This window comes from Lissotriton helveticus, chromosome 1_1 (genome assembly GCF_964261635.1).
Source record: "Lissotriton helveticus chromosome 1_1, aLisHel1.1, whole genome shotgun sequence".
In the NCBI taxonomy this organism is placed as follows: domain Eukaryota; kingdom Metazoa; phylum Chordata; class Amphibia; order Caudata; family Salamandridae; genus Lissotriton; species Lissotriton helveticus.
This window is the reverse complement of record NC_136057.1, coordinates 433,573,853-433,592,635: the sequence shown is the minus strand read 5'-3', so window position 1 is coordinate 433,592,635 and position 18,783 is coordinate 433,573,853.

Here is an 18,783-nt window from a genome sequence, read left to right as displayed (position 1 = left end):
ACCTATCAGAAAGGGAATGGTGGGGTTAGACCCCTGCTTCAGTTTTCTGGAGACACAGATCTGTCTCATCTCCTGGAAACTGAGAGCTGCATATCTTGAAGTGACCTGTGGAGGGTCAACACTGACCAGGGGAGTCTCAGTAGAATCTCCCTGGGTAGACATGCTTTTCTAGTGAGGTGTAAGTGGTGCACTTACCTACACTATATGTTTGCCTACTGATCCCTTGCTAGAGTTGTAGTTTAGGGTGTGCTAGGCCCTAGGAGCTACAACAGCTGGTTCAGTAGAACTCAGAGTATTCTAAGCTAAGTTATATGTACCTTTAGTACTTATGTGATCTTTCACAAGATATTCTTAGGGCATGTGTGGTAAAACAACAGCAAGCTCAAATCCCAACCGCTGCTCACCAATGTGAGAAGTTGGCCTGATGTGCAGTGTTCACTATTCTAGTGATCACTATATATCAGTCCAAACAACCCTTATTGATGATTGGTTGTAAGTCAACCTTATAGACCAGCTATCCTAGTAGCATGGATACGAGCAGTCTAAGGCTAAGACTCTAGAGGGCGTGTTAAGCCAGCTGTTTTACCATCACATTACCCCTTGAACACCCAGTGAAAGGACACCACACAAGTGTTATGAAAATAAACAGTGTATTTATTAGAATCACAACAACCCTGTACTCTTTATGAGGACAGGGTGCTAGGCACACAACAAAACTCTTACGAAAATACTTAAGTTAGCACGTTATACACAAATGCCCGAGGGGCACGAAAAACCATATACTTAAAAAGTGGAATGCGAAATTACTAGCAGGTAAGTACAGTACTAATAGGCTTTGGAATCGCTAGGACTTGACTAGGGAATCGTTAGATTACTTCTAGGAGACCTAGGGGACTCGGGTGCAGAGTGTGCACTCTCACGCGGGATGCGGGACAAAGTCTATGGAGGCTAGTAAAGGCAAAGTTAGTGTTCACGGGCGAACCCGACCTGGTAGGAAGAAAACGACAGTGGATCCTGACCCTAGGATAGTGAGGCTATGCTGGGACACCGAAGTGCCGAAGTTACCTAGCCCAGGGGCTGCAGCTGCATAGGTCTGAAAAGACGTCGGGGATCTCGTTGCCGGACCAGGAGCCTGGAAGGAAGAAGTTGCTGGCAGGCGACCAGTGAGGAAAAGTTCGATGGATCCAAGCCTGGATCAAGGAAGAAGAAAACCTGAAAGCAGAGGGGACCAAGTTCTTGAATCACTAGCCAGTGATTAAGTGGGCACCAGGATGGCACCGGGCGAAGTCGCCGCAGTCAGGTGAGTGGGCGCTGCTGGGCTCTGCAGTCTCTCGGACCAGGAGGCGTTGTCGGCGACCAGGATGGAGGTGCGAGCTGTCCCACGAAGGTTCTTGCTGTCGACGTCGCTGGACCCAGGATTGGGCAACAAGTCTTGGCAAATGCAAGGCCCACGCGGTGGACCTAAAATGGCGTCTTGAGTGGACCAGGAGGGTCCAGGGTACTTCTCAGATGGAGGGAAGCAAGGGCCAGTCTGGAGCAACCAGACCAGCAGCAGAAATGTCGTCGGGCGTCGTCAGGAAGGCCACAAGCCAGCGGGCTAGTAGCCAAACAACGCGGTGAGCAGCAAAAAGCAGAAGGGCCCCACGCAGATCGTGGAGATGCTGGGGGGCTGCTCTTCGGTGCTGGAGCTGCTCAGGGTGGGGGCTTCTCGGACCCCAAAGCACTCACCAGGAATTCACTCGGCGGGCTTGCTGGAAAGAAGTCGTGCAGTCTTGAAGATGGCCGGTCCCTCGAGGTCTCGTCACACCCACGAATCTCAGCGTGACTGATGATGCAGGTAGAGGTCAGAGGTGCCAGGGAAGCCGGTTCTCGTCGAGCTGGGCAGTCGGATTCCGGAGGAAGGACTTGCAGCAGACCGCAGTGTTCTTAGATGGTGCCTGCGGGTGCAGGGTGACTACTCCTTAGTCACAAGGGAGAAATCTTAGGAAGAAGTCTTGAGTTCCTTTCGCAGAAAGTAGTTTCAGGATTCAAAGATGATCTGATTTGGAAGGGGGCCAGTTCCTACCTTTATCCTGTAAAAAGGGGCTGGCACGCGACTAAGTCCTGCCCTAGGGGTGGGACTAGGAGGGGGGTGGTTACACCCACTTCCTTGGCGGGCTTTTCCCCAGCACAGGGTCTGGAGTGACCCTGGAACTGGTTCCAGCCAGCCTATGCACAGTGAGCACCGGGGTGCCACGTGCAGTCACCTTCCTCTAAAGCCCTGCCTACCTACAATACACAAAACCCTGTCTGGGACGGTGCTGGCACCGCCCCTGGCAGGAAACCCTTTGTCCTTATCTCCTGCTCTGGGAGGACTCCCAGCAGCAGGAGGGCAGACTTGTGTCTCGGTGGCAGCATCCATTTTGTGGATGCTAAGGCTCTGTCTGACTTTAACCGGGGTTAGGGGTTACATACATGTCGTGTCCCTCTAGAAGGGTGGAATGCTAACCCCGTCGCCAGAATTGGCGAGGGGTTAGTATTCCAATTCGTATGACACCTTACTCGACATGTTTTGATAAAGCGATACCAGAGTTGGCATTTAACCGCGAGGATTATAATGCACTTAAGAGTATATGGTATGCGATATCATGGAAACGGCTAAGGGATAGATCCCGAAAGCCGCAGACAGGCTCAGCTCATGCCAGAGCACCATCTCACACGATTCCAAGCACTCTGCCTTCAGGATTGTTAAGGCCTGCCATAGGAGTGACTGATAGGAGATCTGTGTGTCCATTTTTAGGGTTAGATATAGGTATACTATATCTAAAGCAAAGGGTGATTACACCACCTTGCCCCAGCTGTCAAGCAGCCAGTTGTGTCAGATTTGGATGGCCAGCCAGGGGTGGCATAATACATGCTGCAGCCCCTGGTAGGCCCTGGGTACACCTATGCCCTGGGTACCTAAGGTACACTGTACAGGGACTGATAAGGTGACTCAGTATCCAATTTAGATATGTACCTAAGGTACATGGAATCCATTTTACAGAGAGAGCAGTAGGCCTGGGGCCCTGAATAGCAGGGTCCCAGGTCAACTAAGTCAGAAAACCAGCAAAACACCAGGCAAAAAGTTGGGGGCAACCATAGTCAGGGATCTACCTTCCTACATATGCTTTAAAACTTTGCTGTAGAAATGGAAAAATACTTTGTCCCTTTCTAGTTCTGCATTGATGGCAGTATGCTGAGTCTATACTTAAAATCTTTGCTGGAAAAACAGATATTTGAGGTGATCAGATTCACAGTGTCGCTAGTGTATTAGGGTGCTCTATAGAGGACATGCTCGTCACCTAAACTTGGATGAAATAACCAAACCTAAAGCGATGTTATACTTAGGTGTAAATAACAGTTAAAACATACTTTTTCAAATTCACTGGAATTCATGTTATTGCTATCTCAATTAACTTATACCCTAAAATAACTATAGCTTGCATGCCCGCCATGCAGTATTGTTATTAATGAGGTAATTTCAGATGTTGCAGTGATGTTATAAAACATGTCATGAGTGATGTAATGTGTTGACATAAGCAGTGGATGACGAGGCCTTCCGTTATAGTTATTAGGCCATGAGTTATAGTTACTTGAGATAAATATACTGTGAATTTCAATGGCTCTGTTTATTTAAAACAGTATGTTTTAACTGACATTTTCACCTAACTATAACTTCCCTTTAGTTTTCAGTTTTATCAGTGAATCTCAATGTTTTTTTTATTTGTAAAGTAAGATATTAACACCATACCTATCTATAATATCACTTTAACAATTTTTATTTTTTCTGTGACTTTCGAATGAAAAGTAAGATTTCAATTGTTATGAGCAGCATGGGGTTGAATGCGTCGCTTGCACCGAACCCCCGGGTAGGAGCAAAGTTATTTTCCCTACCTGGGTGAGTGCAGGCAGGATATGCCCACACACTCACCAAGGCAGGAAGCCGCAGTGTCCCAGGGGGATGGTGTCCCTGGGACACTGCGATCATGCCCCATATCCCAGGGCTAGACAATACACTAGCCCGGGATATGAGGTCCTGAGGCCTACTCTAGGCTTTGGGATGGGGGCTGTGTGCTGCCCTCCCCTGATTAAATGATAAGGCTTAGGGAATCATGTTCCCAGACCCTCAATGAGGCTTGGGGGGGAGAATTTGCAGAAAACGTTTCTTTAAAAAAGTTATGGCAACAAGAGCGTTCCCTCTGGGATCCCCCGTCCAGGCCTAGAAGAGCAAGATATCCCCTCCCTACCTCTGGTAGGTTTTTTCTCTTTTTCTCAGAACAGGGGACTGACTCCCAAAGTCCTAAAATGACTTCAACCACATTTTTGCTGATGTGGTGGCAGCCAATCAGATCAAATCTTTTGATCTGTTGGATTCGCAGATCAACCACGGCCTGATATATACAAATATATTTGATTATTAATTGTTTCAAAATACTAAATGGATTTACACCAAAAAAAACACTTTTTGGGACCCCCTTTTTTCCCAGTCCCTGCTAGACAGTTCACCTTGAAACTTTCCGGAGAGGAGCTAAGGTGGAAGAACATTTCTTTGGTAAGTTTTGTGAAGATTTCAAACAGTGGCAAAGTTCTAAGCAAACAAAAGAATGCTTTTCCTATAGAATTGTGTTACCCTGACGTGAGTCGCTGTTTAAAGTGCCTCCTTTCAGTGCTCTTCCACAATTTGAGTGGAGGTAGCCACAGAATCTTTCCTATATATATATATATGTTTACGCAAAAAGTAGGTTCCCCACCTACGCGTTTCGGACCTGCACGGTCCCTGATCACGGTTAACATTTGTCCATCATTAGTGTTCATTATTTATACAAAAGACTCCATGTAGCTTGTTATGATGCATTATGAGCTTTGTGGTGATAAGGTCTTAGCTCTGTTCAGAGCTTATCTTTGTGTTTTGGATTACCGGTGTCCGGCAGTCTTCATTATCACAGGGGATATGCCTGACGCTTTTTGAATTCATAAGCGTGGTGCAAACACATGATCATAGGCAATCATTCAAATGATTCACCCTTGCGCAATAGTTGTTACTAGTTGATTCAAGTGGCGTTTCAATCCAGACTGAGTGTCAATGAGTATATATCGGCTAAGTGCCTGTTTGCGACTCTACCCCCTGATATTGTTAATGCCGGGCTCACAGTTTTCCAACACTCGGATAACAGATAAAAAGTTAAAATTGTGGTTCACATATCTCTCTCTTTTGGTCTATTCTTGCACCTAAAGTTTGTACACATTATATCTCTGTATATAATGAAAAGAACTCTCAGTACAAAGTCAGAATGAAGATTCATGGAATGGAAAAAACAGAGTTTTAGATTATTAGGTCCTTAGTAAGTTCATACAAGGCATTACAGATGGACATGCATTTCCTCGTCCCCGTTCAATCCCCACGGGCTTCTGGTTTTAAACCGGATTATTAACTTTGATTCGAGTCGTCTTAGTTTTTGAATACGATTTCTACCTCTTTCATTCTCCTTCACCATGGCTATGCCTGCATATTTAATGTCTTTCCACGTTTTATCCGGATGAGTTTTCAGATGTTTGGAGATGGCATAGCTATAGTCATTGTTTTGGATGGATCTTATATGCTCCAATATTCTCTTTTTAAGAGGACAGATCGTTGAGCCAATGTATTTCTTGCCACAGTAACATTGTATCTGGTAGACCACAAACTTGGATTCACATGTTATGCTAATTAGCTGCTACCCCCGCTTGGGACATTTGCTCGTGTATAAATATAAATATATATATATATATATATATATATATATATATATATATATATATATATATATATATATATATATATATATATATATATATATATATATATATATATATATATATATATATATATATATCCAAAACTAGCAGATCCACATTCGGAGTGAGCCACACGGAAACCCAGATTCAGCTCCAGTTACATTTATTGGGAGCATGCTAACAAAATCCTTCAGGTAGCTAAAACAATAAGCCATCTTGCAAGCCAGACGCGTTTCAGGAGTAAGTCCCTCATCAGTGGCTTCTATGGAAGGGCAGGTGGAAGCGAGTTTTGGCGTTTCAGACTCCTTTAAACCTACTCCCGCCCCAATGGGCGTGGCCAAACCGGCATTTTGGGAGATAGAGTCCGCGCCAATCCAACCTCAGTGGGTGCAATCCCAAAGCTCAAATGTCCTAACAGTAAAGGCAATCGTCCTGAAAGTCTTTGCCCCGCTTTGTTGCCGCCACACACGCTCTGAGCTGATACCACTCTGCAAAGGAGTCGGCTCTGTTCCATTGCGCTCCGTGCGGTGCTAAGTGGCGCCGCTGCGGACCCGCTTTCAAAGGCAGTAGGCTCTCTCCACGACCCAGGGAGGCCGTTACACATCTAAAACTAGCAGATCCCACATTTGGAGTGAGCCACACGGAAACCGAAATTCAGCTCCAGTTACATTTATTGGCAGCATGCTAACAAAATCCTTCAGGTAGGTAAAACAATAAGCCATCTTGCAAGCTAGACACGTTTCAGGAGTAAGTCCCTCATCAGTGGCTTCTTTGGAAGGGCAGGGGGAAGCGAGTTTTGGCGTTTCAGACCCCTTTAAACCCACTCCCGCCCCAATGGGCGTGGCCAAACCGGCATTTTGGGAGATAGAGTCCGCGCCAATCCAACCTCAGTGGGTTCAATCCCAAAGCTCAAATGTCCTCTCAGTAAAGGCAACCGTCCTGAAAGTCTTTGCCCCGCTTTGTTGCCTCCACACACGCTGTGAGCTGACACCACTCTGCAAAGGTGTCGGCTCTGTTCCATTCCGCTCCGTGCGGTGCTAAGTGGCGCCGCTGCGGACCCGTTGTCAAAGGCAGTAGGCTCTCTCCACGACCCAGGGAGGCCGTTACACATCCAAAACTAGCAGATCCCACATTCGGAGTGAGCCACACGGAAACCCAAATTCAGCTCCAGTTACATTTATTGGCAGCATGCTAACAAAATCCTTCAGGTAGGTAAAACAATAAGCCATCTTGCAAGCCAGACGCGTTTCCGGAGTAAGTCCCTCATCAGTGGCTTCTTTGGAAGGGCAGGGGGAAGCGAGTTTTGGCGTTTCAGACTCCTTTAAACCTACTCCCGCCCCAATGGGCATGGCCAAACTGGCATTTTGAGAGATAGAGTCCGCGCCAATCCAACCTCAGTGGGTGCAATCCCAAAGCTCAAATGTCCTCACAGTAAAGGCAACCGTCCTGAAAGTCTTTGCCCCGCTTTGTTGCCACCACACACGCTGTGAGCTGAAACCACTCTGCAAAGGTGTCGGCTCTGTTCCATTCCGCTCCGTGCGGTGCTAAGTGGCGCCGCTGCGGACCCGTTGTCAAAGGCAGTAGGCTCTCTCCACGACCCAGGGAGGCCGTTACACATCCAAAACTAGCAGATCCCACATTCGGAGTGAGCCACACGGAAACCCAAATTCAGCTCCAGTTACATTTATTGGCAGCATGCTAACAAAATCCTTCAGGTAGGTAAAACAATAAGCCATCTTGCAAGCCAGACGCGTTTCCGGAGTAAGTCCCTCATCAGTGGCTTCTTTGGAAGGGCAGGGGGAAGCGAGTTTTGGCGTTTCAGACTCCTTTAAACCTACTCCCGCCCCAATGGGCATGGCCAAACTGGCATTTTGAGAGATAGAGTCCGCGCCAATCCAACCTCAGTGGGTGCAATCCCAAAGCTCAAATGTCCTCACAGTAAAGGCAACCGTCCTGAAAGTCTTTGCCCCGCTTTGTTGCCACCACACACGCTGTGAGCTGAAACCACTCTGCAAAGGTGTCGGCTCTGTTCCATTCCGCTCCGTGCGGTGCTAAGTGGCGGCGCTGCGGACCCGCTGTCAAAGGCAGTAGGCTCTCTCCACGACCCAGGGAGGCCGTTACACATCCAAAACTAGCAGATCCCACATTCGGAGTGAGCCACACGGAAACCCAAATTCAGCTCCAGTTACATTTATTGGCAGCATGCTCACAAAATGTGGGATCTGCTAGTTTTGGATGTGTAACGGCCTCCCTGGGTCGTGGAGAGAGCCTACTGTCTTTGACAGCGGGTCCGCAGCGGCACTACTTAGCACCGCACAGAGCGGAATGGAACAGAGCTGACACCTTTGCAGAGTGGTTTCAGCTCACAGTGTGTGTGGCGGCAACAAAGCGGGGCAAAGACTTTCAGGATGGTTGCCTTTACTGTGAGGACATTTGAGCTTTGGGATTGCACCCACTGAGGTTGGAATGGCGCAGACTCTATCTCCCAAAATGCCGGTTTGGCCATGCCCAATGGGGCGGGAGTAGGTTTAGAGGAGTCTGAAACGCCAAAACTCGCTTCCTCCTGCCCTTCCAAAGAAGCCACTGATGAGGGACTTACTCCTGAAATGCGTCTGGCTTGCAAGATGGCTTATTGTTTTACCTACCCGAAGGATTTTGTTAGCATGCTGCCAATAAATGTAACTGGAGATGAATTTGGGTTTCCGTGTGGCTCACTCCGAATGTGGGATCTGCTAGTTTTGGATATATATATATATATATTCACTGAAAAAACCATAGGTTATAGACCATATATAGTTAGGAATTAGCATTTAAAAAACCTTATTTTACTCACACAAAACCATTGAAATTCCATGTATAGTTAGTTGCACTAACTATATATCGCGCACCCGCAATCCACTGCTGATGATGTCACATATTACATCATTCATGACATGGTCAGTGACATCACTGATGACATCACTGATGACAACATCCAGTGATTATGTGTTTCTGTAAAGTTTAAATATGTTTTACATATTGAAGAATGAGTGGATGTATAAGTGTCTGAATGAAGGTTTTAGTAGGTGCGTGATTGACTGTATGAGTGAGTGATTAAATGCGTCTTACTGAATGCACGGGTTAGTGACTAAACTGTCTGAAAGTGTGCATCAGTATGTCTGTTGTTGTGCAAGCTGCTGCATGTGTTGATCAGTAGCTATATAAGTAGCTATATGGGTTATTGATTGGTTGCACAAGTATTTGTATGGGAGACTGAGTGTGTGTATGGCTGGCTGGGAGGTGTGTGACTCTGTGCAGATCAATGTGTACTTGTATCAGTGATTCTATAAGAGAGTAACTATGTGTTAGTATATGTTTCAAAAATGTAAGGTGTTCTGTGTTTAACTGTATAGATGAGAAAATGGAAGTGTGATTGATTCTTTTCAGGACTGACTAGGTGTGTGAGTAACTCCATGGATGAGTGGCAGAGTGTGAGTGTCTGTATAGGTGTATGAGTGCATATGATAGTGTTGTAAAGATGAGTGATTGTATGTATGAATGATTGTATGAGTGAATGTGTGTGTAGACATAGGAATCAGTGAGTGCGTATGTAGTAACTAGTATTGGTGTGTCAATGGTTTCAAAAATGATACTCTCTATTTAACACTGGGTGTAACGGAGGTTATATTACAGTGTGAGGAGATGCATTGTATTATCACATGAATGATATCATCAGTGATGTGATCATTGATGTCAAGTGAGATGTCATCAGTGATGTCATTTGAGATGTCATCAGTGATGTCATCAGTGATGTCACTGACCATGTCATGAATGATGTAATATGTGACATCATCAGCAGTGGATTGCGGGTGCGCGATATATAGTTAGTGCAACTAACTATATATGGAATTTCAATGGTTTTGTGTGAGTAAAATAAGGTTTTTTAAATGCTAATTCCTAACTATATATGGTCTATAACCTATGGTTTTTTCAGTGAATTTTCAAGGTTTTGTAAATGCTAATTCCTAACTATATATGGTCTATAACCTATGGTTTTTTCAGTGAATTTCAATGGTTTTTTAATAGCAAATATCATAAGCTGTCGAATGTCAAGTACGTGGTAAGTAAAAACATTTTCGTGTTTATGCACACTGATCTGCTTTGAATGCTGCCCCCCACCCCTCATTTCTATTAGGAGTACTCTCTCTTTGCAGATAGTGAAGGGTAGTTAACGCAGCCCTTTGCCCCCTTTGTAATCCGTCGTGCCTGCTTCTCTCTCCATTTGATTGATTGTTCTCTTTGGTTCATTCTCTATTTACAAACAAGCACAGAGTCAAAATACTCTGTTTAGTCTTTGCAGATAGCGAAAAACCGTGTAAAAAAACAAAAGGAATCGAGCAAAATCAGTAGGCCACTAATGGGATCTCTTTTTGACCTCGCTAAAATAGAAACATTAGGAACAACCTGTTGAAAATAGCAATGCGTATGTACATAAGCGGCGTTCATTTGTGTTCACAGTACCCCTTGTTGATTGTTTGAATCGAGCATTGAATTGTTCGAAGTTGGTTCTCTTAAGGATCTTCTCTACCTGCAAACGAGGAAGAATAGGAATATTCTCTCTCCCTTTGCAGATAGTGAAGGGTAGGTAACGCAAGCCTTTAACACGTCGTACCTATTTCATTCCTCATTGATTGATTGATTGTCCGAACATTGACTGTTTGGGAATTAGTTCTTTTTGCAGGTATTCCCTGTTTGCAAATAAACGTAGGAAAATCTTTGCAAGTAGTGAAAGGGTACGTAATGCGGACCTTTCTCCCCCGTTGTAATCTGTCATGCCTATCTACTCCCCACTGATTGATGCACCTGTTTCACCCGGACCATTTACTAGACATACGTCATCTGGCCCGACCAGAGAGCACCCCTAGTGAAAAGGACATATGCAATAATAACGAAGTGATCACTGTATCCTGTTAACAGAAACTTTAGCATGAAACAACCTGGAAAGAAAAGAATAGGAAATCGAAAATCAGTAGGCCACTGATGAACATGAACTTTTATTAAACAACGAACAAAGAAACGATAACATAACGTAATGATAAAACCTATTAATGTCCTAGAAACAAGAAAACGTTAGAAATATGCCAGTGGTGAGAGACCAGAAAAACAGTAAGAGAAACCAAATCATCCCTCGCTGTCCCACCGCCTGCCACGCCAAAAAAATCGATAGACTAGGGAAAATGCAAGTCAGTAGAACATCCGCCCCCACTCTGGAAACTTCCAAGGTGGGGCAGGGTTCCGGCTACGCCCAGCCGGGAGCAGCCCATATAAGGCAGGTCCTGCTGCCACGCCTCGGCCAGGAGATCCTAACGTAGGGTGTAGCCGGAGGAGAGGCCGAGACCAGCGGGACCCGGCCAGGGGATTGCCTTTACAACGCTGAACAGTTGCAGGGGGGGGGGAATGTCTCCTCGACCCTCCCCTCTCTCTCCCAGTCCGGCCGCGGTGGCCCTTGAGAGTTGCAGGTAGTCCCGCCACATGCTCTTCCGGTCCGGCCACCAACGGTCGGGGGGCCGAGGCCGACGGGATCCGGCTGCAGCCAATAAACCAAGAAACCCGTTCATGGGGCCAGAGCCAGGGGCGTCCGGCCGACATCTACCGGAAGCCCGGCCCGAAGACGGACGGGACACTTCTTCTTTCTTGTATAATTGCTGCAACAACCCTGGGGGGGGATGTCTTGCACATGCCTCCGACCCCCCCCCCTCGTCCTCATCGCCTGGTCCGGCCATAACAAATCTCAAGCGAGACACTGTGGGGTGCACTGGGAGGGAGAGACGGTGCGAACAGGCCTCTCCCGCCTCCCCAGGTGGAGGCTTCCCAGCTGCACCCTCAGCGCTCCAGGCGCCCGGAAAAGGGTTCTTCCACTGTGGCCATGCTGCAACGTCTCGCCCGGCAGGGTGGAGCCCGTCCGCTCATTTGACCCCGCGATCGCCAGTAGCTACCGAACTCTCAAAATGGCGGTCGACCTGGCAAGAGCGGGCCCAGCATAAAGAAATGGCCCGGTCACTGGTTGACTCCACCACCGTAGTCCTCCACGACCTTGAAGATTCTAGAGGAGCCGCGGGAGTCTCCGACCCCCGATGGGGAATGACTGCCATGATCACCCGTGGAGTGACGAAACTGTATCCGCGGGACGTCGGCGCCAGCCTCACTTTGAATTACTAGAATCCTGCAGACCTCACTTCCGGTGAAAGCACAGTGTGACCCGGTAGGAAAAATTGTTGCACCCCCTCCCCTTTTTGACTGATAGTTCAAACCACCGATCCTTTCCTTTGCCCTTTTAACGGAACTTTGGACTGCCTCCCCCTCTTTTACATTTTCTAGAGAAAACAAAACATTAACCACTACAATAACATAGCAGTTGACACCAGAACTGTTTTCAAATTGAAAACCAACAACATCTTCAACAGAATCCTTTTTGTTTCTGCTGTGACCCTGCTACAGCACAGGCATTGTCCCCAGCAGTAATTCTGCAATGCCGGTAAGAATAGCTGTGGTGCCTACTGGACTCACTCACCCCCGCGGCGCCCCACGCCGTTATTTGCTGGGCGGCAACTTGCTAGACATCACTTTCGTGCCATCTAGATTTCAGCGCGTTCTGCTGCCTTGGAACTATTCGCACAACAGACCGCTACTGACAAGAATATTTCATTATTGGTGCTGTCAATTTCAATAAATCTATTGGATAATTCAAAAGAAATTGCCACGGTCTCTTCGTTGTTTAAATGTTTTTACTGTTTTTGTTTTGTTGTATATATTTATATGTTATTAAAGTTTTATATTCCTACTACTTTGTTGGAGTGCTATATATTTTTAATGTGACACATAATTGTAAAAACTTTGATGTACAAAGAGTGATTCCTGGAATCTTCCGCTTCAGGCTCGGTCCCCTCCCCAATCACAATACAGGATAGTTTTCAGATAGTAGGAACACGTGTGGTGTGACGGATCTCATCGGGTGTGGGCCTTGATCTACTATAACTCCTTTGAAGAGGGGTGATTCTTTACAGCTGGGGCCATAAACTACATCTGCAGGGCTAGCTGATAGCCTGGACAATCGGACACAGAGGAAGAGGAGTGTCAGAGGGTGCGGTAGTGAATAGGGCGAAAGGGAGGTGTCGGGCGGGCACAGTGTGATTCTCAGGGAAGAGCAGCGCAGATGGGGGGAGGTTTATTGCCCATGCATAAGACAGAGAGCGGGGGTGACCAGTGCCTGGGGAAGATGCTTGCGAGGGTGAGGAGCCATGCTACGAATCGACAGCGTGCAGAGAGTGGGTCTGGTCAAGACATCTAAAATGGCTGCCGTGCACGACAAAAGTGTGGCATTTCAAAAAAGGCAAGATGGCGCAGACAATGTTTTTCAACACTTCCTCATTTCCTTCGAATCGAAGTTAACAGACGTTGGGGCATATTACCAAAGTTAAGCGATATTTATCGCTAACGATGCTTACCAACGAATTTTTTACCGCTAAGCATCATCAGAAATTATCGAAGATAAACCTTGCTATTATCAAGGTTTATCACAAATGCGATAATAAACGGCCGCAATGCATGAATATCGCTAAAAACTCAGCGATATTCATACATTACCGAGCTAATGCTCTTAGCCATGTTATCCACCTCCCATTGGATAACATGGCTAAGAACTGCTCAGGGCAGGTGTTACTTTTTGGAGATATTCGCGCTTAGCGCGAATATCTCCAAAAGTTGGTAATAGGAGATAGATATCTTGCATGTTGTAATGCAAGTTATTGTGGTATATGGAACTCATACCTTAATCTCTCAGGAAAGCAGAAACTGATCCTTTTGGGACCGCCTAAAAAGGCCTAGGGGGTGAGGAGTACTCTACTTTGCCCCCTTTTCACGTTCCGAACTATTTTATTTTACTCTCTTCTGTAATTACACAAAATAGCAGCGATAAGATGCATCGGAGACACACAGTGAGAGAAAGGAGGCCGGAGATGAAGAAGAGATGTCAAATACACATTGGAGATAATATAGTGGCAGAAGGGAAGTAAATATGAGTAAACTTACCATGTAACATAAAAATGTTGCACTCTATACTATAAGTCTCATTTTATACTACAATCACTTCGCTACAACCTCATAAATTAAAAATAAAAATGAATAATGTCTCAAACAATTTTTGATTTCTAAATATAAATTTATTCTTCAGAATTTTCTAAATTTGAAAGAACTAGTAACATGTCCTCATCAGCAATGTCCTCATTAAAAGTCTCCAATGATGATTCTTGTAACTCTATGGTCTCCAAACACTCGATAAATTCGCCATCAAGAGATTGATCAAAAAAATCATTCAAGTCATCTCCTCCTTGTGACAATATTTCATTATTGGTGCTGTCAATTTCAATCAATGTAGTGGAATCATTCAAGTCATCTCCTCGTGACAATATTTCATTATTGGTGCTCTCAATTTCAATCAATGTAGTGGAATCATTCAAGTCATCTCCTCCTTGTGACAATATTTCATTATTGGTGCTGTCCATTTCAATCAATCTAATGGAATCATACAAGTCATGTCCTCCTTGTGACAATATTTCATTATTGGTGCTCTCAATTTCAATCAATGTAGTGGACAATTCAAAAGAAATTGCCACGGTCTCTTCATTGTGAGCCATTTTATTTTGAAATTGCTTGCTGTAAATTGCAGAAAAAAATAATCACTTTCATTTATCGTTTTTAGTAATACATAATATAAAACTAACTTTATCAAGTATTTAGTATAACAGAAGGACTGCAAATAAATAACAGAAAACATTTTTCAAATTATCTTCAAGTGTACAACATAGTTCCCCTTACAAATTAACAACTCACCTTTTTAAAAGTAGCAGAAGTGTTAGTACTGTGTAAATCAAACACCAGAAATTCACCACCAAAAATTCCTCACAAATGTACCTCAGACAGTAGTATCACAAAATGGCTGTGGTTTCCTCTCATTTGACATATATACATAACCAATTAACTTTCATCACACACAAATACAAAACCAAAGTAACATTTTAATTGGTTCTAAATTTCAACACTTTCAAATGTGTTTTCCCCATGCAATTTTCCATAGGACATTTACATACGTCTACAGCCTGAATGGCTGAACGGAATTACACCAAACTTGACAAAATGGTACATCAAACCTAAGAGGTCAGGAAGGATCTACTATGCCCCCTTATGGTCATTTCCCCCTTCGCTTTGGCCTCCTCTTGTCTCTCAATCCTACCGAGAGACAAGATGGCGGCCGCTACGGACTGTTTGGAATGTTGACAGACGCCGGAGAACCAATCAGCTTCGCAAAGCTCCGTAACGCGAAAAGTACGCGAAGCGGAGCGCTGTTACAGATATATATCTTTTTTTGAACGTTAATTTCTCAAAATCCACTGGAGCACATATATTGAGACCTAGCAAAGGCACATCGGGCTACCAGTCCCTAATATTTTGCCAAGTTTCGTGCAAATCCATTCAGCCGTTCGATTATTATTATTTTTTTTTTTTTTTGCCCCGCGGAGCCCTTTTAAAACCTCCACATCAAACGTAGGGGGTCAGCGAGGATCTACTATTCCCCCTTATGGTCATTTGCCCCTTCGCTTTGGCCTCCTCTTGTCTCTCGATCCTACCGAGAGACAAGATGGCGGCCGCTACGGACTGTTTGGAATGTTGACAGACGCCGGAGAACCAATCAGCTTCGCTTCACAAAGCTCCGTTGCGCGAAAAGTACGCGTCCTGGAGCGCTGCCCGGTCCGCTGTTACAGATATATATCTTTTTTTAAACGTTAATTTCTCAAAATCCACTGTAGCACATATATTGAGACCTACAAAAGGCACATCGGGCTACCAGTCCCTACAATTTTGCCAAGTTTCGTGCAAATCCATTCACCCGTTCGGGCTAAAAGTGAGGCCAACCGCCCTATGGAAAACTCAATGTTAAAAACACGTTTTGGGACCCCCCTTTTTTCTCAGCCCCCCCTTGACGAACCCCCCCCAAATTTTCAAGGGCTGCTCAGAAACAAAATGTTCCGTTTTCCTGAAAGTTTCAGCCAATTCCGTCCACAAACGCCAAAGTTATTAGACATAGAATTTTCAAAAAACCCATAGAGAAAAAATCCTAACTATATATATATATATATCTATATATATATATATATATACATATACTAATAGCATTCAGGGCCTAATTACAATGTCGGTCAGAAAGCCTCCAAACGACATGGTAGGTTTAAACTCCGATGGCTGCATTAGGATGATGGCGGTCGGAGTTTAAACCAGAGGGGGAATCCGACTCGGTTCCGACGTCGGTCATTCGGAACTGCACCATAATCCCTTAAGGGCGGCGTTTCCGCCACTGGGATCATGATGTTGATTTCTGACATCCAATCCATGTCGGCCTTTCCGACATGGATTGGCTGTCAGGATCTGACTTTGGGGGACCCCTAGCAGGGCCTCCTTGCCCCCTGGCCCTCCGCATTTGGGCCTGGGGGCACCTATGTTGCCCCGCTCAGCTTCCCTGCACCGTGTGGCATGCACAGTAAGGTGCCTACCACACAGTGCAGGGATGCGTACAAACTTCCATTTTTCAATGGGAGCTTGTGCTGCGGGGGGTTTCAGCCCGCAACACAAGCTCCCATTGAAAAATGTAAGTTTTTGACCACACCATGTGCATCCTGATGGGGCTGTCGGAACCGCCAACCTAAGGTCGGGCGGATCCTTCTTCGAAACTGAGTCCCGACCAACATCATAATTAGGCCCAAAATATGTTTAAAACAAACCATTTTAAATATAATAAAAAAGCAAACCACATAAATTTCTTAAAACATTATAAAAATATTTTACTCATTAAATAATTAATAATTATAAATATGATAAATATTATAATTTACAAAAACATAATATAAATTATAACAATATAAAATAAATTATATCATTTTACAATTAATACATATTCCATTCCGACTGTAATTTATACAAAAGTAAGCACATTCTTCTACTAAAGATGGATAAACTTTACTGCTCCCACTTCATGCAACGCAACAGTAGGAAAACTGTCACATCATACAGGAGAAAAATTTACTTTTCCCACTTCAGTCAGTGGAACAGTAGGGAAAGTGTTGGATTACGGAGGGGTACATTATACTATTCCTACTCCAGTCAGTGGAACAGTAAGAAAGTGTTGGATTGCAGAGGGAAAAAATGTGCTATACAAACTTCAGTAGTGTCTCTGTGGCTTGCACAAGGGGGACAGCCGACTGACCCTTGGAGATTCCTTGAAGACCTGGATCCATATAGGCAGGTTGGATTCAGCAGGGCAGTTGAAAGCAGCAGAAGAGTCCTGGTGCAGCAACAGTAGACCATAGGCAGCAAAGCAGTCATTAGTCAGGAAGTAGGTGAGCAGGGTAGACTTCATAGTAGGGCAGTCCGTCTTTGTGACAGAGTCCACAGGTCCAGAATTAATCTGTAGAGTTAGGTCTGTAGGTGCATTATTTATACCAGGTGGCAACTTTGAAGTGGGAGAAGCTAGTAGGGGCCTCCCCCTACAGAGTTGCCTGGAATTCCCCGCTTCCATGCTCTGGCCCAGCTTGTCTGGGGGCACAAAAGACTAGTGTGATACTTTTTGCGGGTGTGCTGAGTCAGAGCCTTTGTGATGTGCAAGTGTGGCAGCTGATAGCTCTTCCCCCCTACCAGGGAGGAGGAAGGAAGAGGCCAGAGGTCTTCGAGAACAGTGGATGATTGGGAAGAGCTAATGACATGAATCCAAAGATGACACTTTACTACCCTACCTTTTTGTAGAACAGTCAAAGGATTTGAACACTTTGTAGTTGTCATCATAAGTCACTTCCCTAGATGGTGCTGGTAAACTGGCTTTCCATGTAAGCCTCATGCTCTTGGTCTGATTCTTTTTATGTCAGCCACCATCAATCTGATTTGAAAGAACCGCCACTGCATTCTCCATGCAAGACCTGGCAAAGCTTCACAACCAAGATTGAAGGTACTTTGTTCAGCGAGCCTAACTTAGTCCCTATATCCGACTTGTGCTCCATCATGTTCGACCTGACCTTGTGACTCTGTCCTGGTCCAGTGCGACCAGATAACCTCAGTTGGCGCTTTATGCTTTTAAGCACTATTTCTAATCTTTTAAATTGCATATCAGCGGTTTTACTGTTAGGATCTTTGTCATTTTGGTGTCAAATAATTTAATGAAATGTACTACATTTTTCTAAAGTGGTGTGGGATATTTCTGTTTTTTTTGCATTTTCTCTTTATTACTGTTTGAAGTGCTGCATAAATACTTTACACATTGCCTCAAGGTTAAGCCTGACTGCTTTTGTGCTAAGCTACCAGAGGGTTGAGGACTATCTAATTTGGGGTTTGCTTGTGCTTCACCCAACAAGAATTGTGCTTGCTGCTTGAGTAGGTTTTACCCCCCCCCCAACCTGTAACCCAATTTCCTACACTGTCAAATACATTAAATTGAATATATTTGAAATTTGCATTTTGGAAGGTGGGTTGGGGTATAGGAGAGCTTTCCTCCACTTCTTATCAAGAAACGCCATCCCCAGTTTAGCTTCATGTCACACACACCCTGCAGAAATACTCATGTGACAGCACATAAAGGTCTTTATATCCAACTAATGAGCCCCCGCCCAGTGCCCATTGCCCATTGTGAACGATACTTGTACCAGGGTATGGGTTTGAGACTCATCAGTGATGATGTTCAACTTTATATGAAGGACATTGCCCAGGACTATGTACGTCTAGAATTGGTCCCTGTGGATGTTATATTTTTCCTGAAAAAATCAAAGGTGAAGAGCTGCCCAGAAAGAAACAGATGCCCCTCCGCCTTGTGACCTGCCTCAGTCCAATGTTTCAAGTCACAATTTGTAAGATGTCCCTGATTGATCTTTTGGAAGGCCAAATAAGTGGATGGGGAGGGCATAAGATATGTGT